A 15,591-nucleotide genomic window follows, 5' to 3' on the forward strand; every position below is an offset into this window, starting at 1 on the left:
CATCAATGCCTCCCAGAGCCCGGCAAATCAAAGCCAGCCCCAGCTGCTCCTCACAGAGCCCAGCAAGAAGTGCCCCAACAGCCTGGCCTTCCTCGGGAGGCTCCTCCAGCTCCAGCTCTGCAGCACTAATAAGTAATTTATAAGGATTAACGGGCAATTTTTTAAAGTTTCCCTTTCATGCCAGGGATATTTTGCAACATAAGCACTGCCACCATATAACCAGTGATTTAACTGAGGGGTTTTATAGGCTGAAATGGCTTTGAAATTTGTTTGGAATTACCTTGAGTACATTTTAAACACTTAAATTGTCATCTTTGCATTTTGGACTATTCATGTTGCACTATAGGAGGGTTGGTTTTTTTTACTCCATTAGATCTCACAGTGACTCCTGCATTGTTTCATCAGCCCCTCCTGAAAACAAGCTGACAGCACATCCAAAACACATTTTATGCCACTATCACAGGTGCCAGGGGGGATGGAGGGGCTCTGGGCTGTCCTTGGGAGCTGCTCCTCACCTGGGTCCAGCCCAGGAGGGGCTGTTTGGCACTGTGGGGACCACCAGCAGCCCCTGCCTGTGGCTGGGACACAGGACCTGCAAATCCCTCCCGCAGAGCTGGATGTGGGGGCTGAGCTGTGTTCCCAACAGAGAAATGGGTGGGAGTGTCCCCAGGAGTGTCCCCACCTGTTCCCAGCCCGTGAATGTCCTTGGGGTGTGCAAAGGGGGCTTTGACAAACCCTGCCCAGGTGGGCTTTGGGCACCCCCAGGGCCGGGGAGGCAAACACACTCAGGGGTCATGAATCCCACTGAGCTTTCAGGGTTATTTTGTGCTCTCTGCTGCCTTCCAAGAGCTGCTGGTTCTTACTGGGAGCTCTGGCTGCCCCTTCCCACGGCCACACGTCCCCTCAGCCTTCCTCCCTCTGTCCTGCCTGGGGTCCCTGCCGGCTGCTGGGGGTCCTGCTCGCCTTTATACCTGCCAGGACCTGGCCAAGGAGCCCCTGGAGAAGAAGCCATAAAGATGTTTTATGTAGGACTAGGTTGGTTTCTGTGCAATAAAAGCCGGAGCCGTTGCAGAGCAGCTCCTGTGTAATTACAGAGACAGAGGAGATCACTTCCATATGTCGGAGTGGGTGTGAGGGGCCCCGAGCCTGCATCTGCTCCCTTTGTTCTGCAGGGGAACAGCGAGAGAAAGGAAGAGAAAACAGAGACAGAAAAGGGAACGTGGGGTCTGCTGGAGAGAACGACCCCTCGCTAAACCCTGCCCAGAGCCCAGCTCGGAGGATCAAGGCACAGCAACATCTGGCCCGGCCGAAAAGCTTGATCAATAAACTGTGCTACCAGGCACAAAATCAGAGAGATCTGAGAGCCATTCATTAACGACCTCGTTAAGTGATTGATATGCTTAATTTTCCTGTCAAATGCGGGCTTCCCTTGTAAACATGTCAATTGAGAAAAGTTCAAGCTGGTCACTGGGATTTATGGCTGGAATAACAGGGAGGTGGAGAGGAGGACGCGTCCCCTGTGGGCCCTGTTGTTTCCTGCACGCAGGGCCAGCCAGCCCAGGTGCTGCCACGTCCTTCTCCTGCCTCCTCCTCCTCCCAGTGCTCCACTCCTGCCCACAGCTGAGATAACAAACCCGGAGCGTCCCGCTGGAAGCGCACCAGAACTTGGCCCCAGCAGCAATTACTGTGGGTTTGGTCACCTTGATAAAGGGGAAGGCCTGAGCTTCAGGGAGCTGGGCTGGAGACCCAAATCCCACCCTTTTCCTTCAACAGCTCCGGCTTAACCTGCTGCAGGAACCAGGACAGATGACTCCAGCCAGGATAATTCGTTTACACCAGAGCCATGGCTGACATTTTTAGCCATTACAGCAAAGCCTGACCTTTTTTCCCGTGTTCTGCCCTTTTTTCCTGCTCCCACTCGGGCTGCATCCCCCGAGCTGGGAGTTCCATCAGCACAGCTGAGCCCAGTGTGGGGTCCCAGCTCTGTCTGGAGACCAGTGTAGGGTCCCAGCTCCATCCAGAGCCCCACACATGATCCCAGCTCCATCCACAGCCCCACACATGATCCCAGCTCTGTCCAGAGCCCCACACATGATCCCAGCTCCATCCAGAGCCCCACACATGATCCCAGCTCCATCCAGAGCCCCACACACGATCCCAGCTCCACCCAGCTCCCACCCCCACAGCCATGTATAAACACAGGCAACACTGAAACATTTTGCTCAAAATATTTGGTTTTAGGCCAAACAGGGAAGTGTTTTGTGGTGGAAGCTCGGTGCAGAAGGGTCTGGGGGTATTCGCTGAGGCACAAAGCAGGAGGGACAATGGTGAAACCCAGGGGGTGCTGCCCCGTTTGGTTTGCTCCAGGGCACTTTTGGGGTGCAGCCTGTTCCTCCCAGCAGTGTGAGCACCACTGCCCTGCCTTTCCCAGGGATCCCCTCCTGGGCCAGGCACTGCTATAAATAAGCTGTTTTGTGACTAATTCATTTTTATTTCTGTTAACTTTTATCACGAAATAGCAGTCATCGAATCGACACCTCGGCTCCCTTGAGCATATTCCCTCTGGTGTCATTTTTTGATAAATGCCAAGAACAGCCTAGCAGCAGGAGACCATTATCCTGTGACATGCTCCACTCTGCTCACATTATCTCTAAAATAACACGGATGCTCGCACAAATCCCCGCAGCAGTTGTGACAGGGAGCAGAGACAGCCCCAGCCTGGCTGGACCAGCAGCCGGCAGAGCCCAGCCGTGCTCCCCCATCCCAGAGCCCATCCCAGAGCTGCCCAGCACCAGGGAGAGCCCTGCCCCATGGGGGAGAGAGAAAATCCTAATTCTGTCCCAGAAAGGGGGAAAAAATTCAGGTTCTGTATTTATAATTTCTGTTAGGGGTTGGAGGAGCCTGAAGCATCGCAGGAGAAGATCAGCAGCTCACTGCCAGAACCACTTACAGTTCTCACAGATTCTGGAGTAATCCCTCCTTCCCTTTTCCTTATTTTTTTTCCCAATGACACCTCAAAGACCCCACAAACGTGGGAAAAAGACTAAAAGGAGGGAGGCGAGCACCAAAACCAACCTTAACACCACACAGGCTTCAACTAATTCCTCAAATCAAGATTTTTCTTTGTGTTTCTTAACAAGAAGAGAGGAAAGCCTGACATTTAATTTGCTATGGAAATGTAACTTTTCTGGGGGAGCTACGGGGGGACGCTCTTTAGCACAGCCAAACCCAAAAGGGTCAGAGGCAGCTGGAGAGAGGAGCTGGGGGTGAGTGGATGATGCCAGTCCCACCCCATGGACACCTCCCAGCATCTGGGGGCTGTCCCCAGGGGAGGGGGCTGTGCCCAGGGCAGGGGGGCTGCCCTGCACACCTGGCAGCAGGGAGGCACTGCTGGAAGCCCACCAGGGGATCCCCCTTCCATGATTTCCTGGCGAACACCCGGGCCTGGAGGCCGCGAGCCGCGAGTCCGACCCCGCTGCCGGGGACGCGCCGCCGCTCCGCGTCAGCCCGCCGCTGTACCAGGATTTATTTTTGCTAATATGACACAATTAAAGGGTAAGCGTGTCTGTACCTTTCATGTGGTGTCAGCCCCGGAGCGCTGTTAGAGGCATGGCACTAACGTGACACGATAGGACGTCGTTAGCGCCGCGAGGCGCTCGCATCAAATTAATGTAGGAGGAGAGCGGGGACAGCTCTGGTGGCTCTCACCCTTCTCGGGGGGCTCGTGGCAGTGCCCGGGAGCCCACCCTTGCACAGTGCAGCTCATCCTTGCACATTCCCTGCTCCCAGCTTGAGCTGGCGCTCCAGGGGTGGCCGTGCCCGGGGCTGGGACACTCGCGGGTGACAGAAAAGGGAAGAAACCTCATCAAGAAAAGCTCCCACAGCCCTCAGTGATGGCTCTACTGTCTATGGCTGCGTCCCCTCATGTCAGCCAGCCTCAGCTCTCAGCACCTCTGGCGCTCTGTGCCCTCAGCAGCCCTTCCCACCTAAAACTTTGAGACATGGCGGCAAAACTTGGAGGAAATAATTAACAATTATTTCGCAGGAGAAGGTTCCAGCTGGAGCAGTATCTGGTGGGGGAACATATATCTAACAAAGGCTTGTTATTTAAGCAATAACCCTTGAGAAATTGGTCGTTACCAGCATTAAACGACTCAGCCCATTGCCAAGGATGGTTAACGCTCTAATAAACTGGTCATTAACTGCAGTAACAATGAATTTCGAGGGGATTATTGCTATTATAAACCTTAATCAATGGTTTATAACAGCAATAATGTGGTCCTTTCTTTTAATGGTAAGTAGTGCGGCATGAGCAGCCTGCTTGGGAATATTTTCAGCGTGGCTGATAAGACAAAAGTGGGCGTTACAGTCCTGAGCTCCAAACACTGCTGGGGAGGACACACAGGGCCACTGAGGCCTGCCCAGAGGGGTGGGGGTGGCTGTGGCTTGTGCCACGGTGGCTGTGCCACGGGGCCATGCAGAGTGGGTGCCCACGCTGCCCACCCCACTGGCCAACACCCTCTGCCTGATTTAGGGGCACCCAGCCAGGGGTTCACCATGGTTCCCATGGACAAGGACTGCCTTGCACACAGGGACCCTCGTGAGGGATGAGATCCATCTCTAGCTCTGCACAAAGAACCACAAACCTCGTTATGGGTCATCAATGACCTCATCTGCAGCCCGAGCCCTGCACGGTGCCTGACCTGCACCCTCCTGCTGCATCCCCACGGCTGGAAATGTCATGGGGGCCCTTCCCCCTCCTTCCCAAGCTGATTATCTGGAGAGTCCCACTGCCACCTTTTGTCTGCCCTGGGACACGGGTGCGCTGCTCACTGGCAGTGTGGGGAGCTGGGGAGCAGGAGGGGCTCACACCCAGCCCCAGGTGAGCAAAGAACAGGCTCCTAATTAAAGGTTAACCAAGCATGAGGAAGAAGCCGGCGGTGCTGGTGAGGGGCAGAGCCCCAGAGCTGGTGGATTTTCTGGTGGAGGTTGAGGGGAAGGAGGAGCCCTTTGCTCCTGCTCTGGGATGGGTCAGCGTGGGCACACCGGAGCAGGGGGCACGGTGCTTTGGAACACCCTCTGCATGAACCTCTGACATGATCCCATCTTGTTTCATGCCCTGTATCCCTCAAAAAACAACAGAATAAGGTAAAAATGTGATTCCAGTGGCTTGCAGGGGGTTCAGAACATCCCCTTGTCCCGCTGAGCAGAACAAGACTGATGGTCAGTGAGTGCCTGGCCTGGGCTTCCTTTCCTGGGAGGCTCCTGAGAAATCCCCCTGGCTGCCTCTTGGCTCCTTGCTGCCATCCAGGGAATTCTCCCAGCTCCTGGGTGGAACCAGCAGGGCCCAGGGACTGTGGCTGTGGCTCCAGAGCTCCTGCAGAGCCAGGAGCGCCCGGGCGAGAGCAGAGCCCTGTCCAGCAGCTCGGGCTGCAGAGCCCTGGCCAGCCAGCCAGTTCTAATCACAGCCTGGCTTTAATGGAGATTTTCTCTCTTCTGTGCCTGTGGTTTTTATGGCTCCTCGGAGCTGGTTCTCAAGCCCTGCTCTTATCTCTGCGCTCCCTCAGCTAAGCTGGCTGTAGCTGCAGGAGCACGGCATCATCCCGCATTAACCAGGCACTCTGGGGGCTTTGCTTGGCTTTGGCCACTCTTCTGACATCCTTTCCAGCATGGTCCCACTCATCCCTCCTCTGCTTTGCTTGTCAGCATCCCTCAGAGTGGAGGGGAGGTTTTGTGACTCTTCTCTCTGCACTTTTTTTTTCAGAAGAAGACTGCAATGGAATAAATTGGAAAGTTTACTTCATGTAGCATGGAAATAAAAAAGCTCATTCAGAAAGTTAATGATTTATTTTATAGTTTCATTATCAGGGTCACATTACTCAATAGCATTTCAAACATGTCATTTGTACAAACTATGGTAATTAAAATTTATAACGTACTTCATCAGCGGCATATGAATCTTTTAGCCAGCACTCTGCTGTCATATAAACAGTGTAATTTCAGCTGCAATTCACCCTTTATTGGCTCTCATTTGTGATTTAACAGCCATCAATGACTGTGCTATAAAGAATAAATTAACCATCCGTAAACCTTATGATGACAGGGACAGTCAAACAGCCTCAAACTGCTCCACCAGGCCCTGCTTGGCCAACAGGGACCAGACCCAGAGGTGCTGCTGCCAAGGCACAACTGCTCCTGCCACCAGCAGGGCGCTTGGCACCACACACACGTCACCACCAGGTCCTCAAGTGCCACCAAACATTGGATTTTTGGCCACTGCCTGCAGGGCCCAGCCAGGGCATCCCTTCCCTCCTGGAGGGAGGACTTTCAGCCACCAACAGCTCTGAAATCCCTTTGTGTGCCCCTTGCCCACCAGAGATCTGTTCAAAGATCCCTTCAGCTGGACCCTGCACCTTCCCTGGCCCAGCAGCAGCTCCCAAGGCCACCAGATCCTCATCCAGCACCTGGGAGGTCAAGGATGAGACCTCTGTCCCCACCTCTGTCCCCACCTCTGTCACTCCTGTCCCACGGCCAGCCCAGCACAGGCGAGGGAGGGCAAGGACCCAATGGCCAAACCCAACCCTGGCACTTCCAGCCTGGGAAGCTGCAGGGATGGAGAGCAGATTCCTCAATGGAGGCTCCTGGCAGCCAACAATTATCCCACAGCTTATTTGTGCCCACGGTTGGCAGAGGGAGCAATAGGATTTAATGGGATCCCTCCCGTGCTCCGAGCTGACACTGTGCAAAGCTAATAAATGATATGGATTGGATTTGTTACTGAGACATCTCCAAGGAGCCTGGGTCATACAGGCCAATAAAATTGGCCTCATAAATTTACCCTGACACACAGGATTACTCCAGCATTGCTGAGGTCACCTTCTCACACTGATTTATTGCCAGCCCATGGGTTAATAATACTGTTTACGGGGTTGTTGTTTTCCCCTACACGTAGCAGATATTAATCAGCGCCTTCCTGCCTTTGCGGCGCTCCGGGGGCGGGCTGAGCACGGGCTGGGGAGGGCCTGCCTGATTTATTTCTCAGCCAGGACTTTTTGTGCTCAAAAAATCCTCTGGAAGGCCTGGGCAGGAGGAGGGAAATTCTCCCCGGTGAGGGCGGTGAGGTCCTGGCTGCCCCATCCATCCCTGGGAGGGTCCAAGGCCAGGCTTGGAGATGGTGGAAGGTGTGAAACCTTTTCAGCAGCAGGAAGGTGGGGCAGCGCTGTGTCTGTCTGTCTGCCCCTCTGCCCCTGCTCGGGAGGTGTTTTTGGAAGTGCTCCTGCTTTTGGAAGCAGCGTGTGTTTCCCATCCTGCAGCCAAGCCCAGGCTGGCTCCTGCTGCTCCGTGTTATTTCCATCCCGCCCTAATCGGAGGGGACAGGTGAGATGTGCTTCAAAACACTGTAATCATATTTTAAATGGAAATGAAATGTGTGAATTAAATGTAAATTACGGCAGAATGGAAGGACAATCACTATTAGTTAAGGTCTGACACCTATTTTTGCAGACCTTTCCTAAATGCCACAACTTGTTTCTCCTCACTTGTGACGAGGACTTGTAATTCCATGGCAGCTGCTCCTGCAGCCGGGCGGGCGCTGGGTGCCGAGGGGGGCCTGGGGGTTTTAAATAGCTCTGGACTGCTCAGTGGCTCTGGGAAATTACAAAGCAGCCCTGATATTTTTATTCTGGATCCATGAGAATAAACCTTGGTGTTTTCCCCCTGAAAAGGTGAGGCGGTAATACAAAGGGACGTTTTTATAGAGTCAATTTATTTAAGGGTTCCCCCATTTGCTTTTATATTGGAAAAATATGTGTCCTGCCAATGAGCTGAAATTTCTTCTTTATCTTTAATCCCCACCCCACCTCCTCGAGCCACTGGCTATTCCTGCAGCCTCCCAGCAAATCTCACTGCATTTTTCACACTGGAAGCATCCACAGGCCCTCCCAGTCCTGCACTGGGGTGACAAACGTGGCACCATCCCCTGCCCTGGCAGCCACAGCAGCCTCAAAGTCTGGGCAGGGACACCAGAAGTGACCTTGGATCAGCTGAGGGACAACCTCTCAGGCCAGGAGAAGCTCACTGCAGCACTGAGACACCTCACGTGTGGTGAAAATAGTGAAATGTGGGAAAAGCAGCTCTGGGGGAAGCTGGAGCCATCTCCGGGAACCCGAGAGTTCCTCCCACGCCCCGTGTTCTGCTCATCTCCTGTGGAGACAAAACATTTGCTGTTCTCATTATCACTGGGAACTTTTCAGCTGGGAAAAAGGAGAATCCTTGTCCTGAGGAAGCCGAAAAAGTCAAGTGCTGATTTAGTCAATCATTAATACCTGGGGCTACTTGGCAAATTTTTTATTTCCAAAGTGCTGGACAGAAAATAGTCCAGTGCAAAGGAATAGTTCTGAGAGCTGAACACATTGTCCTGCTGCTCGGATGTTCCAGGCTTCAGAACAGAAGGATATTTGGGCTTAATTTCATGTAGTATTGCACTGGGGGAAATGTATCATCACATGTTGGGATAATCACAACATTTCATTCTGGCTTCAGCAGTTCTTACAGATATATTTCTATATATATAACATTGAAACAAAATGCTTTTTGAAATGGAAAAAAACCCTATGCCATTTAATTCCTGAAAGGTCACACTCAAATGCTTTGGCCTTATCGAAATGATTTTCTCCTTTGATTTTTCTTTCCAAATGCAATTTCATCAAAATCAGCGCATTTCCTCAAATGTTTCACCTTTGGTGAAATGGCATCTCCTGACAGGGAAGTGTTTTGGGGAGAAATTTCTGACCAGCCCTGGCTGGGCACGGCCCCCTGGCCAGGGCTGGCCCGAGGTGCTCACCAGTGCCCTCCCAGCAGCTCCCAGCAGCCCGGCTCAGGGCTCAGCCCTGTGTTTGATCCATGTGTTGGTGTTTTCCCAGTCCCTGGCCGGGATATGATGGAGGGGGAAATGTCTCTCATTCCTATCAGGTGATTCACTGCCCTGGCCCTGGGCTGAATCCTCCCTCCTCCCGAGCTCTCTGAGAGGATCCAGAGCCTTCCTTCCTATTTTTACAAAGCTTGCAGCATTGTCAGAAAGGAAAGGGTACCATCTGGTTAGCCCTTGTTTACTGCACACCCTGCCAGTTTGAGCTTATTAATCATATTTACCCAAGTATCTTAATTACTCCCTGTCTAGCGACTTGCCTTGCACTCAGCTGTTGACCCGCTCCCCTCCCCTCTCCCTCGCTCTTTTTTTTTTTTTTTTTCCCTCTCCTTCTTTTTAATTCCTTTCCATCATTAATCACAGCAGCAGCGTGGGCAGAGGAATCCGTGCCTTGGTGGTGTTGCTCTCCCAGCCAGTGGGCTGGAGTTCCCCAGCTCCTGCCAAACTTTTGGGACGAGTCCATGGGGCCAGAGGAGCGTGAGGAGCAGCGAGGCCAGCACGGGGGTCACTTCTGTGGGGGTCACTCCTGCGGGGGTCACTCCTGCCCTCCCTGCCCCATCCAGCCCTGGGAAGCGTGTGGATTCCCTGGGGCTGGGGCTGCCCAGGCTCCGGGGCTGCCCGTGCCAGGGCTCTTTGTGCCGGGCCACGCCGGAGGGCAGGGCTGGCAGAGCAGACACCATTAAAGATGGTAATTTGTTGATCCAGGCTCTCCCGGCGCTCCGGTGCGAGAGTGGCACCGTTTTCTTTACGACCTCATAAAGTCACAGCCGAGAGGCCGATTTGGAAAACAAACTGCCTCAGGTTGACAGATAATTAGATACAGGGGACATATTATACGCCTTTGCATATAAATGCGCTCGGCAGCGCGTTGGTTCATCAGAAGTTGAGGCTCCGGGAGGCGCAGGTACCCGGCTCTCCAGGATGGATGAGCTGCTGCAGCCGCCAGCCACGGCTCCATTTTATGGCCCTTTCATCTCCTGTTCTCTGTGCTCTGAGCACGCTGCTATTCAGAGCAGGGCTGCCATGGCTCGATTTGGTTTGGTTTGGTTTGGTTTGTTTTGGTTTGCTTTGGTTGCTTTGGTTTGCGTTGTTTTGGTTTGGTTTGGTTTGGTTTGTTTTGGTTTGTTTTGGTTGCTTTGGTTTGCATTGTTTTCTTTTGTTTTGTTTTGGTTTGGTTTGGCCCAGTTCGGTTTGGTTTGTTTTGGTTTGCTTTTGTTTGCTTTGGTTTGCTTTGGTTGCTTTGTTTTGTTTTGTTTTGTTTTGGTTTGGTTTGGTTGGATTTGGTTTGTTTTGGTTTGGCTTGGTTCAGTTTGGTGATTTTTTTACCCCAGCAGCCTCCCGAGCTTCCTCTTCACACGAGGCACGGCTTGCGTTCTGCAGCTTGGCTTGCTGCTCCTGCACTGCCGTGGGAGGAGCGGCTGAGCGGGGATTCATTACTATTATTACTATTTTGGTGTTCCTATATCACGTCCCAGCCCCGCTCCTCCCGAGCTCGAGCCCGCTGAGAGCAGCGGAGCAATTCTGCGCTGCCACGGGCCCGGTATTTATACGGCAATTCCGCCTCCCGCACTCCCGGCCCCCAAAGCACGAGGTTCCAGATATTAAAACAAAACAAAACAGTTGGGTTTCTTTTTATGCACTCGAAGATTTAAGGTGTCAGCCAGCGCGTTGTCAAGCTCTCAGGGTTTGCTTTTCCAAGCGAAAGCCAAGATCCCTGTACGACCACGGCTCCTGCTGGGGGTATTTTCAGAGCACAGTCCCAGCTTGCAGGATCTGACCACATTTTGCATGGATAGCTGCACCCCCCCCCGCTCACCTGTCAGCGGTTTCTTCCCCCTCCAAATCAGACCTGCACCTCTCTAAGATAACCTCTCCTTCCCAGCTCCCCCCACATATCCCGCTATTTTGGGGGTGAGGCAGAAAATGTCAATTAAATGTCCATATTCCCAAGGAATGCTTCGCTATCAGTCCTTCTCCCCCAGAAAGGGAAAATTAAAATGTGTGTGGGAAAGATAAAGCTGTCAGAAAAGGGAAGGGAGAAAAATCCCCAAGCCTAAACCCCCAGCAGCCCCCATGGAAGGAGGTGATATAAATAGAGTTGCTGTCACTTTGATGAATTAGATCTTTTGTTAATTAGGATACATTGATTTAAGGGTTGTCCAACCAGATAGGCCTCTCTCCTTCCTGTTCCCTCACAAATCACAGCCCAGGGTGGTGGCAGCACTGCTGCCTCCTGCCTTCCCTTCTCCTTCTTTGGGGATTGTTTCCACTTCCAGGTGCCAGGAGCGAGCCTGGGTGAGGTGGTTGGGCTGGCACCTCTGTGCCCCAAGGTGCACCCACCCTGTGCTGGGAGGTTTCACAGCAGAGACAACTCAGGGCTCCCCCAGGGCCCTGTGCCCACAGTGGGGTCACCTCTCCAGCTCACACATGCCCTGGGTGGGCAGCAAACAGACCAGGAAGGTTTGTCTGGGCTGCAGGAACCATGGACCCCTGGCATCCCCAGGACACTGCAGAGCCTGGGGCTGGCACCGCTCCCCAGCCCCATCCCACCTGTTCCAGCTCCATCCCACCCTCCCCAGCCCCATGCCACCCATCCCAGCCCCATCCCACCTGTCCTGGTCTCATCCCACCCTCCCCAGCCCCATCTCATCCATCCCAGCCCCATCCCACCTGTTCTAGCTCCATCCCACCCTCCCCACCCCCATCCCACCCTCCCCAGCCCCATGCCACCCATCCCAGCCCCATCCCACCTGTCCCGGTCTCATTCCACCCTCCCCAGCTCCATCCCACCCAACCCAGCATCATCCCAGCCCCATCCCACCCTCCCCAACCCCATCCCACCAATCCCAACCCCATCCCACCTGTCCCAGCCCCATCCCTCTCTCCAGCCCCATCCCACCCGTCCCAGCTTCATCCCACCCAACCCAGCCCCATCCTCCTTGGGCTGTGGCGAGTGAAAATCACAGCTTGGGAAGTGGACTCCTCCTGGCCAGGGGGAACTCGCCCTGCTCTGGCCTCTGCCAAGGTGTCCCTGCCACTCTGGTCCCTCAGCAGGCGCTGGCTCCGCTGTGACGCCGAGCTGTGACAGCCCCGCTCCTCGCCGCGGTCCCGCAGGACACATCCAGGCTTTCCAGGTTTCCTCCTGTCGTCACTTGAGCACCAGCGGCGGAGGGAGAGAGGGGAGAAAAAGTGCTGCGCTGTGTGGATTATTGTGTGTTTGTCACGGGGAGCGGTGTAAGCTGTAGGTACAGCATCTCCCAGCGGTGATTTATGGCCCCTGTCAGCGGCCCCGGCGCTCTGGCCGCCGCAGCGTGGAGGATGGATGCGGCTGGAGGATGGATGCAGCGAGCAGGGAGGATGGATGCGGCTGGAGGATGGATGCAGCGAGCAGGGAGGATGGATGCGGCTGGAGGATGGATGCAGCGAGCAGGGAGGATGGATGCGGCGCTGTCAGCCCCCGCTCCCGCTCCGCTCCGCGCGCTCGCTCCCCATTTCACGCCACTGAACATAAACAATCTTTTGTAAACCTGACAGTCACACTTGCTCCTCGGGAAACACAGCGTGGGGATGGATGACTCGGCTTTCCCTGCCCCATTTCCTGAGCTGTGCAGGAGCTCTCCGGGAAGGGCAGAGCCCGGAGGAGCAGAGAGATCCCGAAAAGGGAAAGGGAAGGGAAGGCACACACATGACACCTGTCACCAGCGGCTGTGCCCACGCGTGACCCTGCACACGGTGCAGCAGGATCCACACCTCTTTCCACTGCACTTCTGACCCACAATGTGCCCTCCACAGCCAGATTTCCACACCTCTTTCCCCTGCAGTTCTGACCCACAATGTGCCCTCCACAGCCACAGTCCCACACCTCTTTCCACTGCAGTTCTGACCCACAGCGTGCCCTCCACAGCCAGATTTCCACACCTCCTTCCACTGCAGTTCAGACCCTCAGTGTGCCCTCCACAGCCACAGTTCCACATCCCTTTCCACTGCAGTTCTGACCCACAGCGTGCCCTCCACAGCCACAGTTCCACCGTGCTCCAGAGCAATGCACATTTCCCACCCCAGTTGCTCCTGTCCATCTCCCTCCCTCCAGCAGCAAATCCCAAGTGCCAGCACCGGGGCCCACAGCCCGCAGCTGGGCTCTCAGTGCCAGCAGGGATGGCAGAAAGTCCTACAAAACCCAGCAGCTGTTATGGCTGTTAGCCCTGATGGGAATAACCCCGAGTGCACCGTGCCACAGGGCAGCACTGGGAGCTGCTGGAGGCAAAACCATCCCGGATACAGCCTCTGACATCAGGAATTGGTGAACAACAAACGACTTTCCCATCTGGGGGCTAAAGTTACCAGCTCCTCCTGAGGTGGGAGAAAGCCAGGCTGAAAAGCAAAGAGGGAGAAGCTTCGCTGTGTTCTCCTGGCTCCTGCTGCCCACAGCTCCATGGGACAAAGCAGCTGTGGGTGCCTTGCCAGGCCTGGGCCGTGCCAAGGGGCAGGGCTGCCTTGCCACACGTCCCTGGAACAGCTGCAGGCTGGCTGGGAACGTTCCCTGACACACTTTGTGCTGGCACTCCCTGGCCTCTCCAGCCCTTCGCGGTGACTTTGGGATCGGGGATGCAGCAGAGCAGGGAAATGGCTTGCACAGAGTTTGCTGTTTTCTCTTCCAGATGGTTTGTGTTGGAAGTTCCTCCGTGTGAGCCTGAGTGCTGAGTCTTGAACATCTGCTGAGGAGGAGCCCGCTCGGGGTGAACGGGAAGGGGCTGCTGGAAGGGCACATTTGGGAGGGTCCCACTGCTCCCAGCAGGGCTCAGCCTGGGGGCACAGGCTGTCCTTGGTCCTGTGGTGCCCTGCCTGGCACCCTGCGCTCCTCAGCTGCACTTAGGGTGGCATTTGGGATGTGCTGTGCTGTGCACAAGGACACCTAGAACTCAGGGAAATACATCCTTCAAAAAACGTGCATAAACCTGAACAAGCTGATGTCTCGTGCTGTGGCCTGCCTTTTCAATGGCTTTACACCAAATTGTTTGCACTGGTGAGCACGATGTAATGGTGTTTTGGTGACAGAGCTGCCTTCTGGCATTTGGCTGCTGGGAGTGGCTCCAGGTCGGGCTGGGATTGTCCAGGCTGGGATTGTCCAGGCTGGAGGCCCGCGGGAAGCATGGAAAATCTGAGCAGCCAGTTCAAGGGATCACTGAGAGGAAAGAGAACTTTCCTGGCAGGTTGCTGTTCCAGTCTGGGGTGAGTTGCTGCCGGCTCCGTGTTTGTGGAAGCACTGCTGGGTTTCCTGGGCTGTCCCCGCGGGAGGGACAGACCCAGCTCAGAGTGACCCTGAGTGGCTCATTTGCAGCTCGCTGCCTCTGAGGGTGATCGTGTCACCCTCCCAGGGCACCAGGGATGCCCCTGCTGTGCCTCCTCCTGCTGGGAATGGGCCTCATTCCCCTTCCCACAGCACTGCCCTGCATTTCCTACCCAAAACACACCTTAACTGCAACTTCTGCTGCCTTTCCAGCTTATTTCCCTGTGCTGGAGGAAGCCTGTGCCATCCCAGCTGGCATTGCTTCTCCCCATCCCACACGGTGGGAGCACACCTATTTCCACGGGGAGAATTGATTATTTTCCCCTGCAGCTGCACTTGCTGTACACAGGAATTATGGGTCCTTCCACACCTGTGAGAGAAACATTATCCTCAGCCTTCAAGGGTGAAGCATCTTATATTTAGTTGGACTAAATAATGATTCTTCCCTATCTTTCATATCAGGATTTAAGAGCACCCTGGAGCTACAAAGTTTATTGGAACCCATAAGAAGAACTGTACCATAAACGGGACAACTGTGGCCATAAACCTGCACCTTGAAGTTGTAACAAATCCTGGGATGTTGAAGTAGGACACGGTCTTGTCTCAGTCAGCAGAAAGGAAAGGAAAAAAAAAAGGAAAGAAAGAGAAGAAATGCAAACTTAAGCAGAAATGAGGCCTGGAAATATAGAGAGGAAGAAAGGGGGAAAAAATAATAATAAAGCAGAGCGTGGTGCTTGCAGAGCCCGCTCAGCTGGAGCCCTGGGCCAGGTGCCCATGGGATGCAACTCAGATTAATGGGGAGAGAAAGCAGGGAGCTGCAGGAGGAGAGGGGAAGGTGAAAGGAAGGAGGTGCTGGGGGGATTCACGAGGCACAGGGAGGGAGGTGATGCTGCTCACGTGGCTCAAGGCAGGTGAAAGGCTCCATCCCTCCTGTCACATTCGGTGTGCCCCAGTGCCAGGAACACGGGGGAACAGCTGGAGGGGACAGATCCCAGGGGATGGCTTCAGGATGTTTTTAGCATGATTTTGGGGGTGTTTGGGGTGTTTTTAGGGTGTTTCAGGGGTGTTTTGAAGGTGTTTCTGGCCTGTTTTCAGAGTTTTTTGGGGGTGTTTCAGGGATGTTTCTGGAGTGTTTTTGGGCATTTCTGGGGGTGTTTTCAGGGGTGTTTTAGGGATGTTTTTGGGGGTGTTTTCAGGGGTATTTAGGGGTGTTTCAAAGGGTGTTTACCAGGTGTGACGGAGGTGGGGGGATGCCACGGGGCACCCCGTGCTGAGGGGGAGGATGTGGTGGACAATGGGCCCCCTCCGAGGGCGCAGCTCTCGGTTTCCTGCACCTCCTCTCCCCTGGCTCTCCTCTCTTTAACTCCTCTGCTTTATT

Source organism: Passer domesticus, chromosome 28, assembly GCF_036417665.1.
Source record: "Passer domesticus isolate bPasDom1 chromosome 28, bPasDom1.hap1, whole genome shotgun sequence".
Lineage (NCBI taxonomy): Eukaryota > Metazoa > Chordata > Aves > Passeriformes > Passeridae > Passer > Passer domesticus.